The 22,827-nt window shown below is 44.1% G+C and overlaps 1 long non-coding RNA gene across 1 annotated transcript in view; it reads left to right on the top strand.

Moving 5' to 3' along the window:
• The window catches only part of LOC110392608, a 48,378-nt gene extending 37,122 nt beyond the window's left edge, over positions 1–11,256 (top strand). Inside the window, exon 3 of the long non-coding RNA XR_002434504.1 lies at positions 10,594–11,256. This is a non-coding gene — a long non-coding RNA (uncharacterized LOC110392608). The remainder of the gene's footprint in view (positions 1–10,593) is intronic.

The raw sequence follows: 22,827 nt of genomic DNA, 5'->3' as shown, positions 1-22,827 counted from the left end.
TTACTAAATCTATTTATGACATGTTTTTTTGCTCTTAGATACAGTTAAGTCCACTGATAAATTATCCCTTAAAGCATGGCACATAGGGTCTGGTCAGGTCAAAGGAAACACACTGGACTGACGTTAGAAGAGAATGTTTTGGAAAACTTTTGGCACATCAGAAAATACAATGACCTTCAATTTAACTAAAGGTGGTTGTTCTAAACATTATAACAGCTTCCACATAAAGGAACACTGTGAAGCTATTCAAATATCACTTTTGCAGAGGCAGCAGTGAGCCTCAAGAATACATATTGTTTATAGCAGCAAAACCTTTTAGCATATTTACTAATTTTTCTACCTTTCTGGAGATAAATCTGTTCATTCAAATCTATCCAAAATTGCAGATAGATTTAGTTACTTTTCAGAAATCAACATGTGTTGTTATTTTACTTCCAGGACAGGGCTTTACAGAAAGGTCATAATTTAAGCGCTTCTGGAACAGAAAACCTCTTGGAAAGCTTCTATAACATATTTCCTAGAGAACAGTTCTAAATGTTTCAGTGGGAATAGGAGAATTTTCTAATTAACTGAAGTTCTACCTCTAAGTTAATTTCAAAATGGAAATACTCTCTCAAAGCAAAAAATGATGAGGTGAAATCTGACGGACTGTTGCGGGTAGGTCAGACTGAGAAATGGAAGTTGTCGAACTGTGCCCTTAATAACCTATGAGAAAGTATCTGTAAGGTATCTCAGGAATGCAGACGTTCCTCTTCTCTCAAAAGCAATTTTATCACATTGTTTTTTCCTCTCTTTCTCATGATGAAATGCTCCAAATTCCCAGTACATCATGATATTGCTATTGTCTCCAATTTAATCCACCAGTAATTGTATTATCCCTTGCCTCTGTATTGATCTGGATGAAGCACAGGCTGCAGCAGCTCCCTTTGGTGCTTTTAGGCCCCACCAAAGGGCAATATTTTCAACCACTGGAATCAAGTCTGGTGTAATTAAGGACCTGAAGTACAAGTCAGTAAGCTGGAGACTGCATTATATGTACTTAATTGGGTATTGTGCTCAATACGCACACACAGCGAATGGTTACTCTTCATACAGAATGAGACCTTAGGTGTTGAGGCCATTTCTAAATGAAAGCTCCACATCTGAAGAAGTAGTTTGCTTTTCTCAGGCTGTCTGGTGGTGTTAGCACTGCTATAAGGACTCAGTCCTGAGTGGCTCTGTAATGTGAAAACCACACCACAGTGAGAAGTTATAGGAACGGGAAGAAGTTATGGGGCTCAGCCTTTGTTTACAGCATTTGGCTATGGCTGGACTCTGTGTAAGTGCTAACACAGAGTGAGCTTGCAAAACCCATTCACCATCTGATGATATTTCTGATAGCTGCTAGGTTTAGAGAAGTATTAACTATCTTGTTTCATAGAAACTCAGCATAGAACATTTGTCTCGCATCAATCCCATTTATCTGTGTGTTCATCTACTGTGAACCTCATTTCTGAGTACATTTGACTTTGCTTAAAATAACAGGACAAAACAAAATCAGCAACAAAAATGCCAGAATGCTTCAGCCCAATTTGCAGAACATCCAAAGCAAGTCCACTCCTCCACTGCAATGGCCATCCCTTCCTTTAACTTGACGATGAGAAAAGATAAAGCCTGGCCCCAAAACATTCAGTATCAAGACCTCAAGACTTGGGCTTGTCTTTAAAGCTGAGAGCTAAATGGGGAACATTTCCTCTCCCTGGCCCCTGTTATTGAGCTCCTACCAGCCTCCCAACCACCTCTGTCATGATCTGGCCACACAGATGTCTCCTGGAAGGTCCTCAGTACCTTCAACTCTCTCTTGACATTCTGGGGGCTAGGTTGCTCCCGTTTGGCATTTTCGTTCATACTTGAAGTTCACCTTTCCCACTGTTTTGGAATATGTCACATAATATGCCAGATTGGATGGGGCCCTGGGCAACCTGATCTAGTGCCTGATTTAGTGGTTGGCAATCCTGCCCAGGACAGGGGGCTTTGGACTGGAGTGATCTTTGAAGTCCCTTCCTCCTTAAGCCATTCTTTGATTCTGTGATTCTGTGATAACTCTGCTGCAGTCTGGACAGTTGCATAATATGCCAAACAAGAGCCTGACAAATATTTGTGGAACTGTATTACTGTATATTTTTCAAGCAGATGGACTCCCAGTTTCCTTGCTTGGGTGCTACAGTACTCCTCAGTCAGCATGCAAGGAGAGGATTGTTGGTACACTTGCAGCTTGAATCTCAAGATGCAGTGGATTCAGTGCAAGTGCTGGTTAGAAATGTCATGTTCCTTTAACAATTAGCTATTTCTTACTGAAATGTGGTAAAAAATATATCTTTTTGTATATCAGAAGCAAAACACTCTGAATGATTTAATGCAACTTGCTGAGATCTTCATTAATAAGAAAAGCTTTCTGATAAAGAGCTCTGCATAGCAAATATCTCTTTATGTGTTTGAGGCACTGAGATTCTGGGTGTGTTCTAGCCCTTAGCAGGCTACCATTACTGCTTTGTTCAGACAGGACTCTTGTTTCCAGCCTGCCATTTGCTGCTGTGGCTCTGGCTTGGGCAACCCTTTCTTTCAGCACACAATTGCTTGTGCTTTCAGCTGCCCACATCCCTCACTGAGATCTTTCACCGAGTTTGGACCACACTGATGTCCACAGTCATATTCTACAGATTAAACAAAAATGAAAAGTGAGCCCACCTGCATTTTCCTTACTTACTTGTTTTGAGAAAAGGAACTTTTTGGGAAGCTCTCCCTCACCACCACAGCCTCATACCATTTGGCTAAATTAAATGACCCATGGCTTTCATAGAATCATAGGATCACCAAGGTTGGAAAAGACCTCCAAGATCCTCCAGTGCAACCATCCACCTCTCACCAATAGCTCCCACTAAACCATGTCCCTCAGTACAACATCTAAATATTTCACCTCCGGAGTAGGTGGCTCCAGCACCTCCCTGGGCAGCCCATTCCAGTGCCTGACCACTCTCTTGGAGAAGAACTATTTCCTAACGTCCAGCCTGACGTTCCCTGTACTGGTGGGATGCCCACAGATGATTACACAAGCTAAAATCGTGCAAGATAGATGGTTAAACCACTCTTTGATCTAAAATCTTTTCTGCAGAGTTGCTAAAAATTTCAAAAACTTTAAAGTTCCAGATGTGAACTACAAAGCGTCTTCCCATTTCATTGTCTTTCTTGCTACTTCATGCTGAGGAGTTGTCTGGAACAACTGTTGCCTAAAATAAATGCTCCTCATTTTAATCTGGATTATTATTATTTTTGGTTGGTTGGTTGGTTGGTTGATGGTTTGGTTCGGTTTAGTTTCTTTGGTTCTTTTTTTGAGTGAAGTCTTGATTGTTTTTCCAGCAAGCTTCACTAGATGGCAGTAAGTAGAGGGAAATGAGTTAGAAACCACATTTCGGAAAGGATTTAGTGAAAAATCAGTGATGAAGATGCTTATCCCAGAATTACACCCTAAAATAAAAGGCAATTCTAGTGAAGGAGCAGCTTTCTGAAAGAGACCAGAGTTTGTTTACAGACAGTGTCTCTTCAGCACACAAAATTCTGTGCAGGCTAAAGCACAGCTAGACCACTCCTGCCTTTGCCAGCAATTCTGCAGGGATACAAAAGCTTGCTTCTGCCTCTGCTTTGTCATTTTGTTGGGTCATTGCTCTATTTTTTAATTTATTTGGAGGTCCAGAGCAGAAGTAGTTTGGCTTTCCTGCTGCATGCCAGACATTCAGCATCTGCTGCTTGGATAGGGTGAGAAGTCTTCAGCTCAGTGTCTGAAGTCCCTTGATTTCATAGAATCATAGAATCATTTGAGTTGGAAGGGGCCCTTAAAGGCCATCTAGTCCAACTCCCCTGCAATGAACAGGGACACTTACAGCTAGACCAGGGTGGTCAGAGCCCCATCCAGCCTGACCTTGGGTGTCTCCAGGGATGGGAGACATTTGAAGATGGGCACTTGGCTACTCCTGTGCTCTCCTTCCCTGGTGGCACAACAGCTGATGGCAGCACCCATGAGCCAAGTCACTGTGCCTGGGGAATGCAGTGCCCTGTCAGACAGCAGGCAGTGATGTCTGGGACAAAGACAACTGCTCGCTGTGTTGGACTAGAAGTTACTAATAACTGCTAGGAGACATTTCCCTGCCAGTTCCCCATAGACACTGTCAAAGCAGGCTGAGTAGAGCTGAGCAGGAGTCACTATGGGATGTGCTGTCACAAATGGCAGGTTGTCAAGGCCAGAATTTGTCAGTATATGTTTGTTTTAACAAAAATCTCTGCAGGAGGCTTCCCAGGCCAGGCAGTGGCAAGGAGAGTGACAGGGGGATTAGGGCCTGAGGATTAGCTGAAAGCCCAGGCAGGCCTTGCAGTGCTGACCTGGGGACTCCTCCTCTCCAGGCTCCTGTAGGAAGGGCCAGAGGTTTCACAATTTTCATTTCCTGCCGAAATACAACAGAATCTAAAGTTAAGCCCTCAACATTCTCTCTGAAAGGGATTTTTTTCTACCCAGCTCTCACACCAGATCCCACAAAGGAGCAGTCCAACCCCTCTATGCTATAAAACCAGAGGTACCCACAGAACATCAGGTGATCTCCCAGATGCAAACATGAGACTTGAATGGCATTTCACATTTTAGTGTTGAGAAAGAAAGCCAAGGAAAACCTTGCAATGAGAACTCACTGGAGCAGCAGAAAAGGAGGTCTGCTAAGCTGCAGATAACCACCTACTGTCATTAAAATCCAATTTAGCGATGATCTAATACTTATTCAAAGGACCAAAGTCTGGAATACAACAACACGGATCTGTCTCCTGTGTTTCCAAATTAAAGGCAAAACTCCTTCTTAACGTCTTGCGGTATTCACAATTCTTTCATCATGGCCAAGGGAAAATCCATCCTCCAAGGGAGTAGAGAAGGATCTCTCACATCACAACCAGCATCCATAACAGATAGCAAGGGGTTAAAACTGGAAGAGGAGTTCCTTTACTTGGAGGGTGCTACCTACAAAGGTTTCAGGAGAGGCCCTACTCCACTGCCTTTCGAGGGAAATTTGAACTTGTATTTTATGAGGACTGAGTGATCTGGTCAGGGCTAATCATTTCACACTTGGGTGACAGAATGTCTAATTGTGGCAGAATGGATCCAGGATCCAAGGCTGTGTTTCTCATATCAATTTCTCTTACCAACAGAAATAGCCTGGCAAGGCCCAATTACCTCTGGTTTCATTATAGCCCTTGGAATTTATTTAGACTGGAAAGTTCCTTCTAAAGTGCGGTTTCAAATGAAATATTTGCTGCTTGAGTAGATTTACAAGTTAGGTAACACTGAGCACAGATTTTATCACCTTTCATTATCCTTCCATTTCTGCGGGACATTGAAGTGTCATACAGATGAACAGCACAATGTCATTTTCAGTTACAGAAAATCAACCTTGCTTTAATGGAAGTAACAGCCCCCAAATGTATTTTGACTCTTTCTAGAGGTTGGCTGTGCAAGGTCCATAGAGCCTCAGTAACATCAAGGAAGATGTTCCCATGATTTTCCAGGGCAAGAACAGGGAATGAGAAATTTTTCCCTTTTGCTCCATATGCCCACTTTAAATGAAGCTGTGATAATGAAATAAATGTTTTAATCCTAGCAATTCTTACATATGCTTGTTTTGAAATCATGAGATGCATTCCCAGGAGGTCCCAGCAATCTTTCAATCTCATTGCTATTAAGCCTCTTAAAATTACTACAAACAAGTAACACCAGTGCTTGGATTTGTTTAAAGTAAGAGGAAAAAAATGAACTTCCAGCAATGACACCAGTGTTGATAATATCAGACCCTCTAGTCCTGGGCATGAACAGACATCTTCTGCTCAACCCAGCAGGGACTCCAAATCTGTATCAGTTACTTCAAATGTAAGGCTTTTGAAAGCACCAGCTGTGCCACGTTAATTTGCTACTGCAGAGCTTAGTAAGACCAGAGCAGTGAATTGCCTGCAATGTTCGTGTTATTGATGTGGCTGATTAGGAGCTTTCAAGGTTGGTTTGAGGTAATGTAATCTACACCTCACTAAGAAGATTAAGTAAGTTAAAATAAGGTTACTGCAAGCAGTGGACTGTTGCATCTTCTGCAAGACTCTGCTGCTAATTATTGCAAAGCCACTGGCCTTTGCAGCGAGGATTGTTTCAGCTGTTGATTGCACTGGTTTAGGAAGCAAAGAGACATGTGGTGCATTTTAATATTCCAATTAAAAAGGAATCCATGGAAAACTACCAGGGAACTGAGAATACAATCCAGAAATGGATAATATCAGCATTTTCCTTCTATTCTCTTTACAAACAGCAGTTTTCCAAATGCCTTCAGGTGGCCATGTAGGAAGACAAGAACATAGCCTGCTACTTGCTAATGAGATTATAGAATCCAGTACCTTCCAAAGAGACCAAAAATCACCATTTGGTAGAGGATTTGTAAAATAGAGCACAAGTTATTAGAGGTTCTTCCACAAGATTATCATCATGGTGCTGCCTATCCCCCCAGCGCACACCAAAGGAATACCTACAAACTCCCTCATCCCAATATGGTCAGTCTCTGAGTTACTCATACTCTTACGCTTGAGAATGCGTTTATTACTACTCGTTTCCTGGGATGAGGTCATCCATCAGAGGATGGGAGCATATAGCCCATGGCACTAAGTTGGATTTCAAAGTAGCAAGTTTATGAAAATGACTACAGGGGTTCTCTCGGGCTCTGGATCCCATGTGCATCCCATGTGCCACTTGTGCTTTAGGTCATAGCATCTTTAGTGCAGCATGTTCATATATGTTTTGTAGCCCAGATTCAAGTCTCTGGATGGCACAAAACAAATAAAGATGGACTTCTCACCTGATTAATGCTGATAAAGGCATTTGTTAGTGGAAGAAACCTTTTCACATTGATTTGGTAGTGGGATTCACTGCACTATGATTGCTCAGGCTCTGATTTATCCCAGCTGTGACACTACAGGAATGTGTGGGAGCAATACTAAGCAACCTGCACTTGTACCTGATCTTCATATCAGTTCAGTCTATCATATCATATACCTCCCCTGGCCATTATTGAAGAGACAGGTCTGTTTGTCCTGGAGCCAGAGTTCGCAGTGTTTGCAAAGGGATCGTTTTCCCAGTCTATGTTGGTTTACTTGTATTTACTACTCACATATATGTGGTCAAGCTAGATGTGGTCAAGTGTAAGATCATACTTCCTACTGTACTCTCAAGTTGTTTTAGCAGATTTCTCAAAATTCTGGGAGTCATCTACCTGCACTGAAAGTTTGATGGAACTCTTAAGCCTCCCACATAGCAAGCAGCTGAGTTTCCTCATGGTTCACTGGAGGATGCATCTGAGGCAGGATGTGTGGTTATATGGAATCACGTAGACCACAACAGATCTCATGTTGTGTCAGATGGAACTTGACCGTGCCTCCTCCATGGCCATGTTCTTCACACTGCAGTGAACTGGGGGAAGCTGAAGAGCTGCTCCCCTCGCTGCTGCTGCTGCTGTGAGCATTGCCGTGGAGGATCATGAGGTGGTTTCACACACCATGACTTTGTGACATCAGAACCTGTTGCTCTGTGCTGTCACTCTCAGGAAGCCTGTCCAGCACCACAGCACTACACCCAGAACCTGCATTATGCTCTGCATGCACACTAGGGCTACCCGGCAGTCAACCTTTCCTGGGCCTTGCCTTCCCAAAGCCTGCCAGGTGCCCTTATACCTCCCTTTTTCCTGTTCAGCTTTCTACCAAAATAAACAACTTGTCCCTATTTACATTTTTCCCCAACCTGGCCACAGCTGTTCCCTGATTTGGTATTTGGATACCATTCAGATATGGCAGCCTACAGCTCCTTCACGAGGGGAATAGAGAGGCAAGCACTGACCTCCCTGTTGACAGAGACAGGACCTGAGAGAACAGTATCTGTACACCGCTCTCAGAGAGAAGTTTGAATTTTGGGTGGTCCTGCGTGGAGCCAGGAGTTGGACTCACTGATCCTTGTGGGTCCTTTCTAACTCAGGATATTCTATGTTTCTATGCATCTGACTCTACAGATTTATACGTATAGGGAGGAAGTTACTGTTGGTAACTTTTACATTATAAATCTCTGATTACGTAAGACAGAAGACAACAGTGTAATTAAGAGAACTGCCTAAGGTGAACTGAATACCTTGTGGCACGAGCAGTGATGGGAATTGGAGGGAGAGGGTTCATCACTCAGATCAGACTTCCTGGGATAGGACGTGGAAATTCAGTCCTTCCAGAGCTAAGGGAGGGGAAACTGCAAATGTGAAGTTGAATCTCCACTTGGATTGGATGTAACACAGTATAAGTCAGATTTTGTTGTTGTTATTGTAAAGTTAGTTCTGATTTTACTAAAGTAAATGAGAAATCAGCCAGGCCCTTATAATCTATAGTTGGTATACCAGCCTAAATTCATCAGTGGATGAACAAGGAGGAGCAAGTGTCTGTCCCATGGAAAAAGAAGAGCTAGAGTTTGACAGGCATCATTCCTGTTGTTGTCTCTGACCTCATTTACCCAGGCAAAGCTCTCCTCATCACTCAGTCCCAGTTACATAACTATAAAATGGGGAAACCATCCTGCTCCTCTGAAGGGGAATGACTGTATTACTGCTATTAAATGTCGTTATCTCTGTCCTGATCCATTGAATCCACTGAAAACACAAGGAGAATTCCATCCAACAAGGTGAAATAGATGAGTTAGTGATATTTAGCATTCCAGTATCATCAAGAGAGGGTATTTCCAGCATTCAAGTCTTGGGATCTTTCTCTTGGGATCTCTTCTCCTTCACCTCCTATAGACACTGTCAGGAGAAAACCTTTGCAGCTGAATCACTGCACACCAGAACTTGTATGCATGCAACTAGGGCTGAGCTCTCTTTTCAATGTACTTGGTAAAAGTTGCCCTGAGCGTAACTGCATTCTTAATCTCCTCTCTGTAACATTTTCCTCTTCCTCTTAGAATCATTACTTTGCCAAAGTCAATATTTCAGGTGTTGTTTGCTTTTAATTTGGTGTTTATTCTCAGCATTCAGATTTTATTGATGTGTCCACTTGTTATTATTTTTTGTCAGCATTAATCCAGGACTATATCATTTGTAGCAGGAGTAGTATGACTACTAAAAGGCTCTCTGACATAATTTGCTGCCCTGTTAACAGTAGCAATAATTTGAGCAATTAGCAAGGCCTCGACATGGGCTTTAACTTCTTTGTCACAAAGGAATACCTCCTCGGTGAAGCTGCCGTGCTATTTTTACTCCACCGTCAAGTCCCAGACTGAAATAATGCCCCAGGAGAGCAGCCTGTAATCAGTCCCTTTGCAATGACTGGATGAGCTCGAAATAAGTCCTGGCCTTGATTATATTAATAAAGTTGCACGGGGAATGCCCATCCAGAAATCCCCAGACACCATGCAGATAGAGCAGTCTGCATTATCACAGCATCCCTTCCCCCTTCCCCTGGCCCCACGGAACTCGCCTACAGTCTCTGCCAATAACCAAAGAGCTTTGATTCCAGAGGGGTCATGTCAGCTCTTGAGGACCAAACCTGTTGGGATCTTCCACCAAGAGGTAGTGAAGCAACCCTCCAGCTGCACATCTGTCTTCTCTTGTGGGTCATGGCAGCAGTGGCTCGATCTCTGAGGCTGAACATATCTACTCTGAGGTTGAACATATCTCTGTGCCCCTTGTAAAGTGGCAGTGTTAATGGGAGTCTCCTAATACTTATGGTTTCTGATTTTTAGGTGGTCCTGTGTGGAGCCAGGAGCTGGACTTGATGATCCTTATGGGTCCCATCCAGCCCAGGATGTTCTATGATTCTACGATTCTAGTTTAGTGGAAAATATTGGTGATAGGTGGACGGTTGGACTGGGTGATCTTAGAGGTCTTTTCCGACCTTGGTCATTCTATGATTCTGTTCTGATTCTACACCATTTTGCACTGAACAAACTCCTGCAGACTGGCAGCGCAAGGCATTACTGGTACAGCCGAGTGGCATGTCAGAGAAGGGCTCCAAGTCACACAGCCATGTGTTTTACCATTTCTTAGGCTGGATGTGGAATTGAGGCAGGTATGTCTCCTGTTTAAGAGCATGAAAACTGGTGATGGGGATGGAATTGCCTGGTATCGTACAGGTACCTCTGCACCCTGACACAATCCCTTTTCCTAGCAATGCAGGATTAAGGCTTGAATGAGAAGAACCATGATGAACAACCCAAGTTCTTGATTGGCCAGTCAAGTGAGATTCAACCCGTGGGTACACTTCAGTGCATGGCAACACAAAAAAAAATTCTCTATCTCTGAGGAAGAAAAGCCTCACTAAACACCCTGGAAAATTTCACATGGAAAAAAACCCTGTGCAACGTCAGAGCTTAAAGCCACCGCTTTAAAGCTCTATTTTTGGAACTCATTAAAATAGATACAATCTGCACATAAAATAAATTACTTGCCTTATAATTTTTACTTCACTTAGAGATTTATCAGTAACAGCAGTAATTAACAAACTTGTTTTTTTTTCCAGCATTGAGACCCTGATTCAGCAGAGAGTTTTGATGGGGTTTGTACTTGGCTAAGCTTCTCTCACAGAGCAGAGCATATGTCATGAGCATCCTCCCAGCCCAGCACTATGTACCCACACCTCTACCTTCCCTCTGCACGTCAAGACTCACACTGGAACATTCAAAGCCACTTTCTTGGACTTGGTGGACGCATGGTTGCAGCATTTGCAGATCACCATCCCCGATGGATGCGGTTGGATGGAATATGGCTGGGCTCCATGCTTGTCTGCAATTTGGGCTGAAGGCAAGTTTGAGCTGACACATTTAGTATGCCAGATTTATTAACTATAGATTATTTGCTTAGGATTCATCATTATAGCATGGATCTACAGCCTCATTTCTGCATCACCAACATAAGAAAAGATCTGCTCCCATGAATCTGGCCTGCAGGAAGGATGCTTGGAGCCAGGCTCAAGTTGCCTTCTAGACATACCTCTTCTACTCTTTCTTACAGTGAAGCCCATCAGTTGGATTTCAGCATGAGATTAAAGCTAAACCAGGTCAGAAACTGTGAACTCACAGCTAAAATAGATTGAAGTCTGATTTCAGAGGGACAGACCTCAAGACTGACAGGTTGAAGGAGTGAGTAAAATAAGGATAGAGCAAACAAAAGAGTGCAGTCTGCTTTTGCTTTAGCAAGAAATTGGCATCTGAAACTGGGAGCAATTTCGTTCTTTTTCTGTGAGTTGCTGCATGACATGATCAAACAGGAATAAGTATCTGAAATGAAAGGCCAAAAAAATAGTGTAGTTGAATTGCCGATTTCTCTCCAAGGCGCCCTGAGATAAAAGAGTTGTCCCCAGGGAAATGAGAGACCAGGGGGAAGCATTAAAGGCACGGCTGATCTCTCTTCTGCTTTGCATATAATCCCCTTAAAATTGGAATGTCCAAATGTTTGCGACGATGCAAGCAGGACTAATACTCTGGGATCACATGAGCAATTATCTGATTCACAGGTGAAGATGGTAATAAAGTGGCTGAAATCCAGCTACCAGCAAGAGGGCAAGAAACAGCAGGCTTGCCTGGTTGTGGTTCATGCCATAAACACCTCTTGAGATCAAGCAGTAAAAATAATTAGGGTTGGGAAGGCAAGGAGAGAGGTTCCCAGATGGTGTGGGCAATAGATAAGGAGTCAGCGTTTTATCTGCTGCCAGGCCATCCGCTCTTCCAGTTTGGTGGCTGACTCAGATCTCCTGCATCCGGGGCTCTGTGGTGTGGAGCTGTCAAAGCACTGCTGCTTCCAGCCTGGATGAAAGGTTGGACAAGCTGTGTCTTGCTTTGAGGTTTGATTATTCGCTTCTGTGTTTATACAATGGAGGATAAAGTCTTGCCAGTACAAAGATGGGTCGGCATCCCTTTCCAGAGGATTGGCAGCTGGGTTGGATAATACGGCTCCATCACACACAACTCCCATGCCACACAAGGTGTAGCACGGATATCCTCTGCCAAACCTGTGGCCCTGCAGCATATTTGAGAGAGCTCTGCCCAGATACTAGCTCTATCCCTGTTTGCTCCTTCTCTAAATAACAAACACAGCAATCATTATGACCATGATGATCTGCAAACCAACATGCCCTTTCCTTCCCAAGTCTGCCAGTGTCCACAAACTATTTACGGTTTGCCCATAGAGAAAATCACAAGCAGTTTCTTACAGCACCCTATGTATCTAAATTTGTTCAGGAGAGAGATCTGGCTTTTCTCTAATGGTGCATCCAATCAAGACATTGGTCAGGGAGCATCTAGAAGGAGCATTCTTTGTTGTTAGAGTTCCTCAAATAGCAATAACATTTGCAATTACATTGACTGCAACAAAAAACTCTAGGGCATCTTCAGGCTCCAGGGAATAAAGTGATCGACTCTGAGGTCAGGAAGAAACTCTGTTCCTCAGGGCAGCATTGCACAGCTAGGGCTGCTTTGCAAATCCGGTGCCTTTCTGTTAAAGCACACAGCCCTAAGCCTCCAGCAAACAGTCAGGTGGGCTGTTCCAGCATGGAGATGTGCCTTGAGAAGAACAGATCTTTGTGAACAGATGAAAAACAGACCTGGTCAAAAGCAGATGCATGTCTTAAGGTCTGTCTGGAGCTACTCACTACACTACCCTGTTTGTTTTTTTTTTCTGGCTATATAAGTGATAGCAGAGCAGAGCAGATCCAGACTTTGTCTTGCATGTTCACATCACGGTGTTTATGCTTGGATCATTTCTCTGAGGTCATGCTCATAACAGAATGTGCGTGGGCAGTTCTGCCACTGCAAACATGTACTATCAGTGTACAAGGTTTTAGGTTGATGGGCTCTAGCTGAAAAGATGCTGAGCTAAACCAGCTTGCTGGAGAAGCAACTTTCTGTAGAATTCATTTTATAGAAAAGACCTATTTTATATATGACAACCCTGTTACCGATGTTTAAGTCAAGGCTGGCAAAACCAAATGCAAGAAGACTTTCCTATGCCCATGTTGATCATGAATCCATTCAAGCTGTACAGGCTTGTGTAACGCCTTTCTTGTTTGGACAAAGAAGCAAGATGTGCCAAAGGCAGAGAGGCATAACCCTTAGAGGAAGGTCAGGTTGGATGTTAGGAAAAGCTTCTTCTCCAAGAGTGGCTGGCAATGGCACAGGCTGCCCAGGGAGGTGGTGGAGTCACCATCCCTGAAGGTGTTCATGAAAAGGATAGAAGTGGCACTGAGGGACATGGTTTGGTGTGGAAATACTGGTAGTGGAGAGAAGAAACTGAGACTGGAGAAAGAAATCTTGTGTTTCTGGGAGCCCAGTAGGGGTAGCGTTGGTGGGGATGCGCCATTCGGCATCAGGAGGCAGCAAGAAGCAGAAGGAACACTAGGGCGTGCTGTTTCCCCAAATTCTGGTGCAGCGGTGCGGGGCTGGGTTGCACGTTCTGCTCGCGGACCGAGCGTTGCTTTCTGCCGGGGATTAGCGGAGAACTTTGATCACGCTGTTCGGAGGTTCTTGCAAGGAAATTAATTGCATTTGCTGCGTGAAATGTTTTGAGCATGAAGGCAAAGGCACAGGGCAGATATTTATAGGGAACTTGATCTTAAATGCAAGAGAGAGTTTGCTTATATTATAGGGAACGATGAATAACGGCAACAGTTCAGAGGGTTTAATTAGCCTTCCTGCTAGTCTCATCAAGAGAGGAAAATAAAGTGGAATTATCTTAGGGTACAAACTCAGCTGCGGGCTGGTACTAGGACAAATGGGTGCCATCTGGGTGCAGGGAGGAGGCTGCCTATCCGGCTCTGTTGGGGAGCGTTGAATACTCAAAATCACTCTTCCTTAAGGCTGAGCACTTAGCGAACTGCTGCAGAGTAATCCTGCGTCCCAGTAGGGAAAGAGCTCAAATGAGTGGTGTGTTGGCTTTGTTTCCCTCACACGTTAAAGAAAACTCTCCACTCCCAGAGAAGAGGTTCTTTGTGTTCCTGCTGTTAAAGCAGGACTCGTGCTCCCTAAGGCTTTTGAATGAATACACGAAATCTGTGTGGGGATTTTGAGCTCTGTAAAATTTGTTGCTGTGCGCGCACTTGAGCAGCACACAGGAGACTGAAGTATTTTCCTTTAATTTAGCAGGAAGCTGTTGCAGCTGCTGAGGCGCTTCAAAGAGCATTCTATACACTGCTTCTGCACCTGATGAGCACAAGGCCACGGCATTGTTAAGCTGTGGAGGGAAATGACTGCAAGCAGCAGCCAGAGCTATCTGATGCTCTTAAGTTTGGCTATAGCTGCACTGTGTCTGTGCGTACTGTCCCATCACTCCAGTCTGGTCCAGTTAATCCAGCTCCATACGAGCTGGGATCATCCTGAGCCTTACAGAATCATGGAATTATGGAACTGTTTGAGCTGGAAGGGGCTCTTAGAGGTCATCTAGTCCATCTCCCCTGCAATGAACAAGGACACCTACGACATCTCTTGTCCAATCTCTTGCCTAAACATGAACTCATGTTCTTGTTAGGAAATACTGCTTCTCTGAAAGAGTTGTCAGGCACTGGAATGGGCTGCCCAGGAAGGTGGTGGAGTCACCAACCCTGGAGGTGTTCAAGGAACATTTAGACGTTGTGTTGCAAGACTTGTTTTAGTGAGAACTATTGGTGGTAGGTGGACGATTGCAATGGATGATCTTGCAGGGCTTTTCCAACCTTGGTTATTCTATGATTCTATGGTTCATTTTTAGGTTTGCGGATTTTCTGCAGCTCTTCCTCCTGTTGTACAGTTCGGATATTTTTGGTGGCATAACCTTTGGTTTTGGTTCCAAAAATCATGTATAAGGACAACTTGCTTAGTAAGAAGCAAGTGCTGGGATGTGAACTACTTTTTCAGGCAGAACCAAACAACTCACTTGCCTTAACCACAAGAGAAAAATGGGACATAATTCAGAGTCATGGAACATGCACTGCAGGACATGTCTTGGAGAGCTGAAAAAAAGATGAGCTCCATAAGTAATGTACAGTCAGTAAATACTGATAACTCCCTAAGACTCAATGCAGCCTGGGCTGTGCCAGGTCACCTGCTGTTCCCACAACCAGGGAGTCAGATTAACCATCAGCCCTGCTGTAAGGGCCAATCAAATAATTTATACAGAAGCCAATACTTACAAATCTGTGCTCTTGCACATGCCTTTTTAACCTCATTCTTGAGATTACGGTTGGAAAATATGCCTGAGAGGGAGCAGACTAAGAAAATGAGAGGTTTCTACTGTACAGGTCACCACCCTAAGTCCTATCTGAGTCAGGAGCAGCTAACAGATGCAGATGAGTCACCTAGGGGCATGAGGCAGCTGGGAACCTGGTCCATCTGCCTCACTGGATAAAGGAAAAGCATTGAATCTGTAAATCTGGCCAATGCATTTTTGTCTGCTTGGTAAAATAAATATAAAATGAATAGATGTACTCAGCTTGCAGCCTGCAAAATGAAAGCTGTCGATACTGTGAGGGTAAGTGCAGGTCCAGGAGCAGATGTGTTAAGAGACCAGCTGTACACAGAGTGAGTTACAGTCACTCTGGGCCATGGTCAGGACATGTGTTCATAATCACAAAACCACAGGATGGCTGAGGCTGGAAGGGACCTCTGGAGATCGTCTCTTCCAACCACCTGCTCAGAGCAGGATCATCTACAGCAGGTTGCTCAGAGCCATGTCCACGTGGGCTGAAATCTCCAAGGAGAGATATCCACAAACTCCATGGGCACCCCATGCCAGTGCTCCATCACCACTGTGGTAAAGAGGGCACCTCCATCGCTGCTTCCATCAGCCTCACTGGAAGGACACATTGCACACATTTCCCTGGAGGTGTTCGAGCGAAGGGTAGATGTGGCACTGAGCAGCATGGTTTAGTGGGCATGGTGGTTGACAGTTGGACTGGATGATCTTAGTGGTCTTTTCCAACATTAATGCTTCCATAATTCTGTGATTTCTTGCCACAGAGAGCAGAGACGTGCTGACAAGACAAACGTGATTCATTTTGACTGTACTGTACAAATTTCATAACAAGAGAGGAAACGTAAAATGCCAAAGCCCTCAATCAGTCTTTTAGAAGATCTGCAAAATAATGAAAATAATCACTGTTACATGTAACAGGTTTTCATGCTTTTTTGCTACCTTCATTTTTCTTTCTCTTTTTTATGGGGGGAGAGGGGAGGCATTGTATGAGAAGTTTGAAAAGGACACAGTTCCCTGTGCTTTAACCCATAAGTCATTTCTTACCAACAGGGTTCAGGAACCATGTTTTTATTTTACTACCTGATGGGTTTTGGTGGAGCTTTTGGAACAGGCTCTTAGACCTGGATGGAGGATGCTCCCTTGGTTGCAGATGGCTTTTCCTGCTTTCCTAACAGGCTCTTAGACCTGGATGGAGGATGCTCCCTTGGTTGCAGATGGCTTTTCCTGCTTTCCTAAGCTCTGTTGTGACCATTTCTATCTCAAAGCTGCTGAACACAGAGTATTTGCTTATAAGAAGTGCAGTCATATCTGTCAAAGACTATAAGACTGTATTCTCTCATATGACATAATAACTGTGCAAACAGGCACTGAGGCTCCAAAATAGAACAGCTTAATTGGTTTGCTTTCCCTGGGAGATGCTGCACCAGACAATGAACCACAATGGTTTAAATCTAGGCTGAACAATAGCTTTGTCTTCAAGTAGGACATTTTTAGGCAATAGGAGGAACATTCGGAGTAGAACTAGATACCGTTTTTCAGATGGATAGCTTATTTGCTAATAAATGCAGTTTCAGGCTAACTGAAACTATCCACAGACTCAGGCTGAATTCAGCTAATGTTTTCTGCTACACAAAAAGGGGAGCCATTCTTTCTTGAAAACCAGAAAAGCTCCTTTTTACCATTTCAGCGTTTAAATTGCTCAGGAAACCATTGTGTCTTAAAATTCAGCTTGATTTTATTTCTTTATTTTGAAAAGCATACCCCCAAATTAAGCGAAATACATAATTTTCAGTCCAGACCACATAATTTTCTCCACCTTTATAACAGGGAAATTAAAAATTGTAGAGGAGCCTTATTTAGACTTTGCACATAGATTTGACCTGGGACTTGTTTTTTCCACTGCTTTGGTGTGTGACCATAGTATGCAGCCAGCAAGCTTGTCTGATAAAGCCAGTTGCACCAGGGTCACTCTGAAATGTGCCCTGGATATGTGTCAAATACATATAGTAGAGTTCTCCTCCAGCAGTCTCACACTGCAGAGCTGATTGATGGTTTTGGTGCACATGGTTCAGTCTGGAGTCTGGCATAGTCACATGTAAGCTGCCCAGCCAAGCTTGAAGTCTCCTCTTTTCTCAACTTGCTGATGTGAAATGGGGAAGGTAAGAGGCATAAGGATCAGCTTTAGAAGTCGGAGATTGATGGAGCTGCCACCAGTGCGTCTGCATTCGCTGTCTGTGATCTGTCAAAAGAAAACTTACTGAAATAATTCTTGCCAACAGACAAAATATGCATTTTTCAGGCAATCTAGTGTTTGAGAGGCCTCATTAGTAATGGTTGCAAAGCATGGAGAAGCTATAGCATCTGTCTGTGGGTCACAAGGCATTTTGCAAGCACTATCGGAGCTTCAGGAGATAAAAGGGAAGAGATTACTCCAGGCCTGATTTTCATAGAGGTGTCAGTGAGATGCCTGGAGAGATTGTAAAAAACATCAAAGCAGATTAAGACTTTTAAAAGCAGTGGGGTTCAGACACCTGACTTGCTATTGCATTTTATGAATCAGTCAGAAAAAGAGACATTTGAACTAAGCAATTTCAGGTGTCTGATGTAGTTTGTGCTATCCCTGCATTGCTCTGCAGTCCATGGAGGGTGTAGGAGGGAAGAAGCTGAATTACAGCCATGCTCTGAATCACACTCAAGAGAACTCTCTCTGATAACATGGCCAGTATTGTAATGGTACAGCTCTGCTGGTCAAACCAAGGTTTGCCTGCCCCGACATCCAGCCACAAGCACATAGAAGAAGGAAAAAACAAGGCAAGGCTGGAGAGCTGCTTCCCCAGCACATCCTCTGCTACCCAAGGATCACTACTTCAGCCACTTCCTGATTTTGTCACGCTTAACAACCCATCATGGACTTTTCCCATGTCAATTTGCCTAGATCAATTTCTAACCTTCATTGGCTTCAGTTGCTTCCTCTGGTGATACTTTCCCTGCATTTGTAATTTAAAGCTGTTTCTCCTTCTAAATCTGCAGCCTCAGTGTCATTGCATAGTCTTAAGTCCTGGTGTTATAAAATAAAACAAAAACAAAAAAAATAAATAAAAAGAACAACAATAATCCTTCTTTATTCACAGTCTCTGTGTCCTTCATGATTTTGTACTCTTTGATCATATCTTCCCTTTGTCATCTTTCCCAGCCTGAATGCTCCTTATCTATTCAGTCCTGCTACATAGGAAATTGCTTCCTACATATATAGGACGCTGGTGGTTAAGGCTTAATGCAAGATGCTGTATTTGTCATTGAGGATACATTCTCCTTGCCCAGTTCTGAAGTACAACCACCTTTGAGACAGCACACAGTAGGCACTTAGTTGTGCCCAGTGCCAGGATTGAGCAGGGAGGAGAACATGTAGTGTTTACTCAGCTAGTTCTGCGGAGGAAATGTATAAGGCAAAAATAATAATAAGCAAACTCAAATATACTGAAGTTGATTCTAACTATTATCTCAAAGATTTGAGAGGTTTTTCATGTCCACAATTTGGTTATACTGTGATTTTAACACCTAAGCTGTGAAGGTAGCACTTGCGGCCTTCCCCTGGCACCCTCTGTCCATGGTTCATGAACAACTCAGGAAAATCCCCCTGAGCACCCAGGTGCTGCTGTTGGCTTCTCAGGCAGGAACATCCCAACTGAGGTACAGCTGCCACCAAGGACACACAGACAGCTTCACAGGGACATAATGAGCATTGCTGAATAGCCAAATATCTCTTTGTGTGCATGTATGTTGACTTGCTCATGTCCAACATGGCTGTAGTTGCTGTTTCACTACCACCTCCAAGCAGCAGCTCTCAAAAAATGAGGTTTGGAGCCTGGGATGAGATTTTCCTCCAGCTACCAAATGAAGAGTTCCTACAGCTGTCATTGTCTGTATTTGATTTGATGCCTAAAGTGTGTGAAAGGTGATTTAGTTGACCCAATCCAAGGACCTGATTGAGTTGCTCAAACCCAAGCATGTACTTGGGTTGCCATTTGAGAAACTCTTCTGGACATGCATTTCTGGATGAGGTGCAGCTGCTTATCTGGAACTCACAGACCAGAAAAGCTCTGTAGATCTTTCAGAGGAAGCCACAGATCATGTATTTTCTTAGAAGCCATGTAAACCAGAAGGTACGCTAATGCATTCAGGTCTCAGTTCATGATGTCCTTAGTGATCATAGCTCTCAAAGAGGCCCTTAGGAAATGCAGATTCTCAGCATTTCTTGTGATCCATCCAAAAATACATGACAGAGTCAAAATAACTCAAGGCTGGCAACTGCATCCACAGTGTGGATGTGTTTCCCATTTGTTCCCCCGTGCTCTGGTGCTGTTCTCAGAAGCTGAGTGTGTAAATCTGCCTGAGAAAAACTTTCTAGAGCAATCCTACATGCTGTCTTTTCCCAACCTATTTCATTTTTTTGAAGTTGCCTTTCACACTAGAGGGGACAAAAAAAAGACTTTTCCAGCTTGGGGAGATAACAGTTGAAAAAAGGAGAAAGAGCAAGAAAAAAAATGCAGATTGTAGTAGTGAGTGGTGAAGCATGTCCTGGAGATGTGAGGGAGTGATACTAAAGATGTCCTCCGCTGTCCTCCTCCAACCTCTCATCACTCTGCCCACTGGGGTGCTAAGGCAAAGCTTTCTTCCTGATTTTAATAAAAAAGTCATAGATGTCTCCCCATTAAAAATTTCCCAAAACAGGCCTGTTCTTCCAAAAAAAAAAAAAAAACCTGTAAATCTTCTTTCTACAGATTGTATGTATTTAAGAACATAATAAAGATGGCTTTCTAGGTGACCTACAAAGGGAAGTGGTCCATGTGTGCGAGTGTCCCTTCATTCCTCCAGCCAGTGAAACCAGTTACATAAACAGAGCAGTAGGCAAATGACTGAATTATCACAGATTAGGAAGTTATTACCATTAAATTAATTAAAATTACAATGTTTTATGTTATTGAAATGTGCTGGAAGCATGCAAGTATCTTCACTTCAAGCTAGTGAGTAGCAATTTGCTAAGCCACAATAGCTTCAGCTCTTGCAGCCATCTTGTAGTCATCTTCTTCTTGAGGAAGAAGCTATAATGTTTGATGCTGTTTCAGACAGTGACAGGTGACTGCTTCAGTGACATAAATAAAATCTGAACGTCCTTGGTGCTTGACTCAGAGCAAACCAAAACATTCTTATGAAATGAAGCAGACCATATATTTTAAAGTTCACAGTCATCAGAAACATAGAAGATATTTAGAAGAGCAAAGGGGTGGTTTTCTTTCCTGGGGTTGAATGCTCCTTATGCTTCCTTCCACTCATGCCCAAGGCCAGTCCAATGGAGAAACAAATGTCAAGACCACCACAGAGACTATCCGTGAGAGTCTCATGTCCCTTCAATAAAGACTGAATAGCTTTACTATAGCACAAGCCATCCACTGCAGCCATTAAGCAGGATTCTCACAGCTTCAGCTGATGGCTCAGGTGGCATTGAATTCTTCTGTGCTACAATCCAAAGCAGCAGGAACCTCCTAGGATGTGGTCTTGACCTTTAGGCTGCTGGGTTTTTTTGAGTGTTTTCCTCTCAGGTTTTACTCATGTACAGTCTCTTTGCTGTACGTTTTTTAATTGTTGGAGGTCTCTAATCGCCCCATGTCACCTTCCTTCCCCTCTGCCTTTCTGAGCCCTTTGCCTGCTGGTATCAGTGAAAAGGCTGTATGGAACTGCTGGGGACCAGCCCCATTCATAGAGACAAGCACTTTGATTTCTAGGTTGCTTTTCCCTCGTGCCTCTGTCCCCACCACTGCTCACATGCTCTTGCCTGGGGGGATAAAGCATGATGCAAAGCTACTAAGGACTCAGACCTGAGCCGGTAAGCAGTTGTGAGTGATGCGAGCCTGCGCTTCTTGGGTCATCTCTCCAATTGTGTGACATATACCAGGTGAAGAAATGATGTAGGGTAGCATAAGCACCAAGTGTGTGGCCAGGGCAGTGGAAGGAATGAAGATTTGTATTATTTTGTTTTGTATGCTTTCCTTAAAGTGATGAATAAACCCAAATATCCCACCATATATCTCCATAACTGCCTGTTTTTCCTGGCAAAATGGCTGTAGCCCTCGTGTGTTTTCTGTCCATGTGGTGAATCTCAGTGCTGTAGGAGGCCTGGGTTGTAAAGGACCTCAAAGATCATCTAGTTTCAAGCCCCCTGCTGAGTGCAGGGTCACCAACCACTAGACCAGGCTGCTCAGAGCCACATCCAGCCTGGCCTTGAATACCTCCAGGGATGGGGCATCGACAACCTCCCTGGGCAACCTGTTCCAGTGCCTCACCACCCTCTCAGTGAAAAACTTCCTCCTAATATCTAACCTACATCTCCCCTGTCTCAGTTTAAAACCATTCCCCCTTGTCCTATCACTATCCACCCTTGTGAACAATCATTCTCTCTCCTGTTTATACGCTCCCTTCAAGTATTGGAAGGCCACAATGAGGTCTCCCGGAGCCTTCTCTTCTTCAAACTAAACAAGCCCAGTTTCCTCAAACTTTCCTCATAGGAGAGATGTTCCAGCCCTCTGATCATCTTAGTAGCCCTCCTCTGAACTCATTCCAAGAGCTCCACATCTTTCTTGTGCTGGGACCCCAGGCCTGGACACAGTACTGCAAATGGGGCCTCACAAGAGCATAGTAGAGGGAGGCTACCACCTCCCTCTCCCTGCTGGCCACTCCTCTTTTAATGCAGCCCAGGACATAGTTGGCCTTCCAGGCTGCCAGTGCACACTGCTGGCTCATGTCCAGCTTCTCGTCCACCAGGACCCCCAAGTCCCTCTCCGCAGGGCTGCTCTCAAGGAGTTCTTCCCCCAGTTTGTATAAATACCTGGGATTGCCCTAGCCCAAGTGCAGCACCTTGCAATTGGCCTTGTTGAACCTCATTAGGTTCTCGTGGGCCCACTTCCCCAGCCTGTCCAGGTCCCTCTGGATGGCTTCCTTTCCTTCCAGTATATTGACTGTACTGCTCAGCTTCGTGTCATCTGAAAACTTGCTGAGGATGCACTTGATACCATCGTCTATGTCATTGATAAAGATGTTGAAGAGCACTGGTCCCAAGACTGAGCCTTGGTGGGGCTTGGTGGGGGACACCACTCGTGACCAGCCTCCACCCTGACATAGAACCATTAATCACAACCCTTTGGCTGTGACCAGCCAACCAGTTCTTAATCCACCGAGCAGTCCATCCTTCAAGTCCATACCTCTCCAATTTGGAGAGAAGGATGTGGTGAGGGACCATGTCAAAGGCTTTGGAGAAGTCCAGGTAGATGACATCCGTCGCCTTTCTCCCATCCACCGATGCTGTCACTCCATCGTAGAAGGCCACCAGATTGGTCAGGCAAGATCTGCCCTTGGTGAAGTCATGCTGGCTGTCTCAGATCACCTCTTTGTCACATATGTGCCTTGACATGTCTTCTAGGAGGATCTGCTCCATGATCTTCCCAGGTACAGAGGTGAGGCTCACCAGCCTGTAGTTCCC

This window comes from Numida meleagris, chromosome 1, assembly GCF_002078875.1.
Source record: "Numida meleagris isolate 19003 breed g44 Domestic line chromosome 1, NumMel1.0, whole genome shotgun sequence".
In the NCBI taxonomy this organism is placed as follows: Eukaryota; Metazoa; Chordata; class Aves; order Galliformes; family Numididae; genus Numida; species Numida meleagris.
The sequence above is the reverse complement of the archived record's forward strand: the minus strand, read 5'-3'. Positions and strand labels throughout refer to the sequence as shown.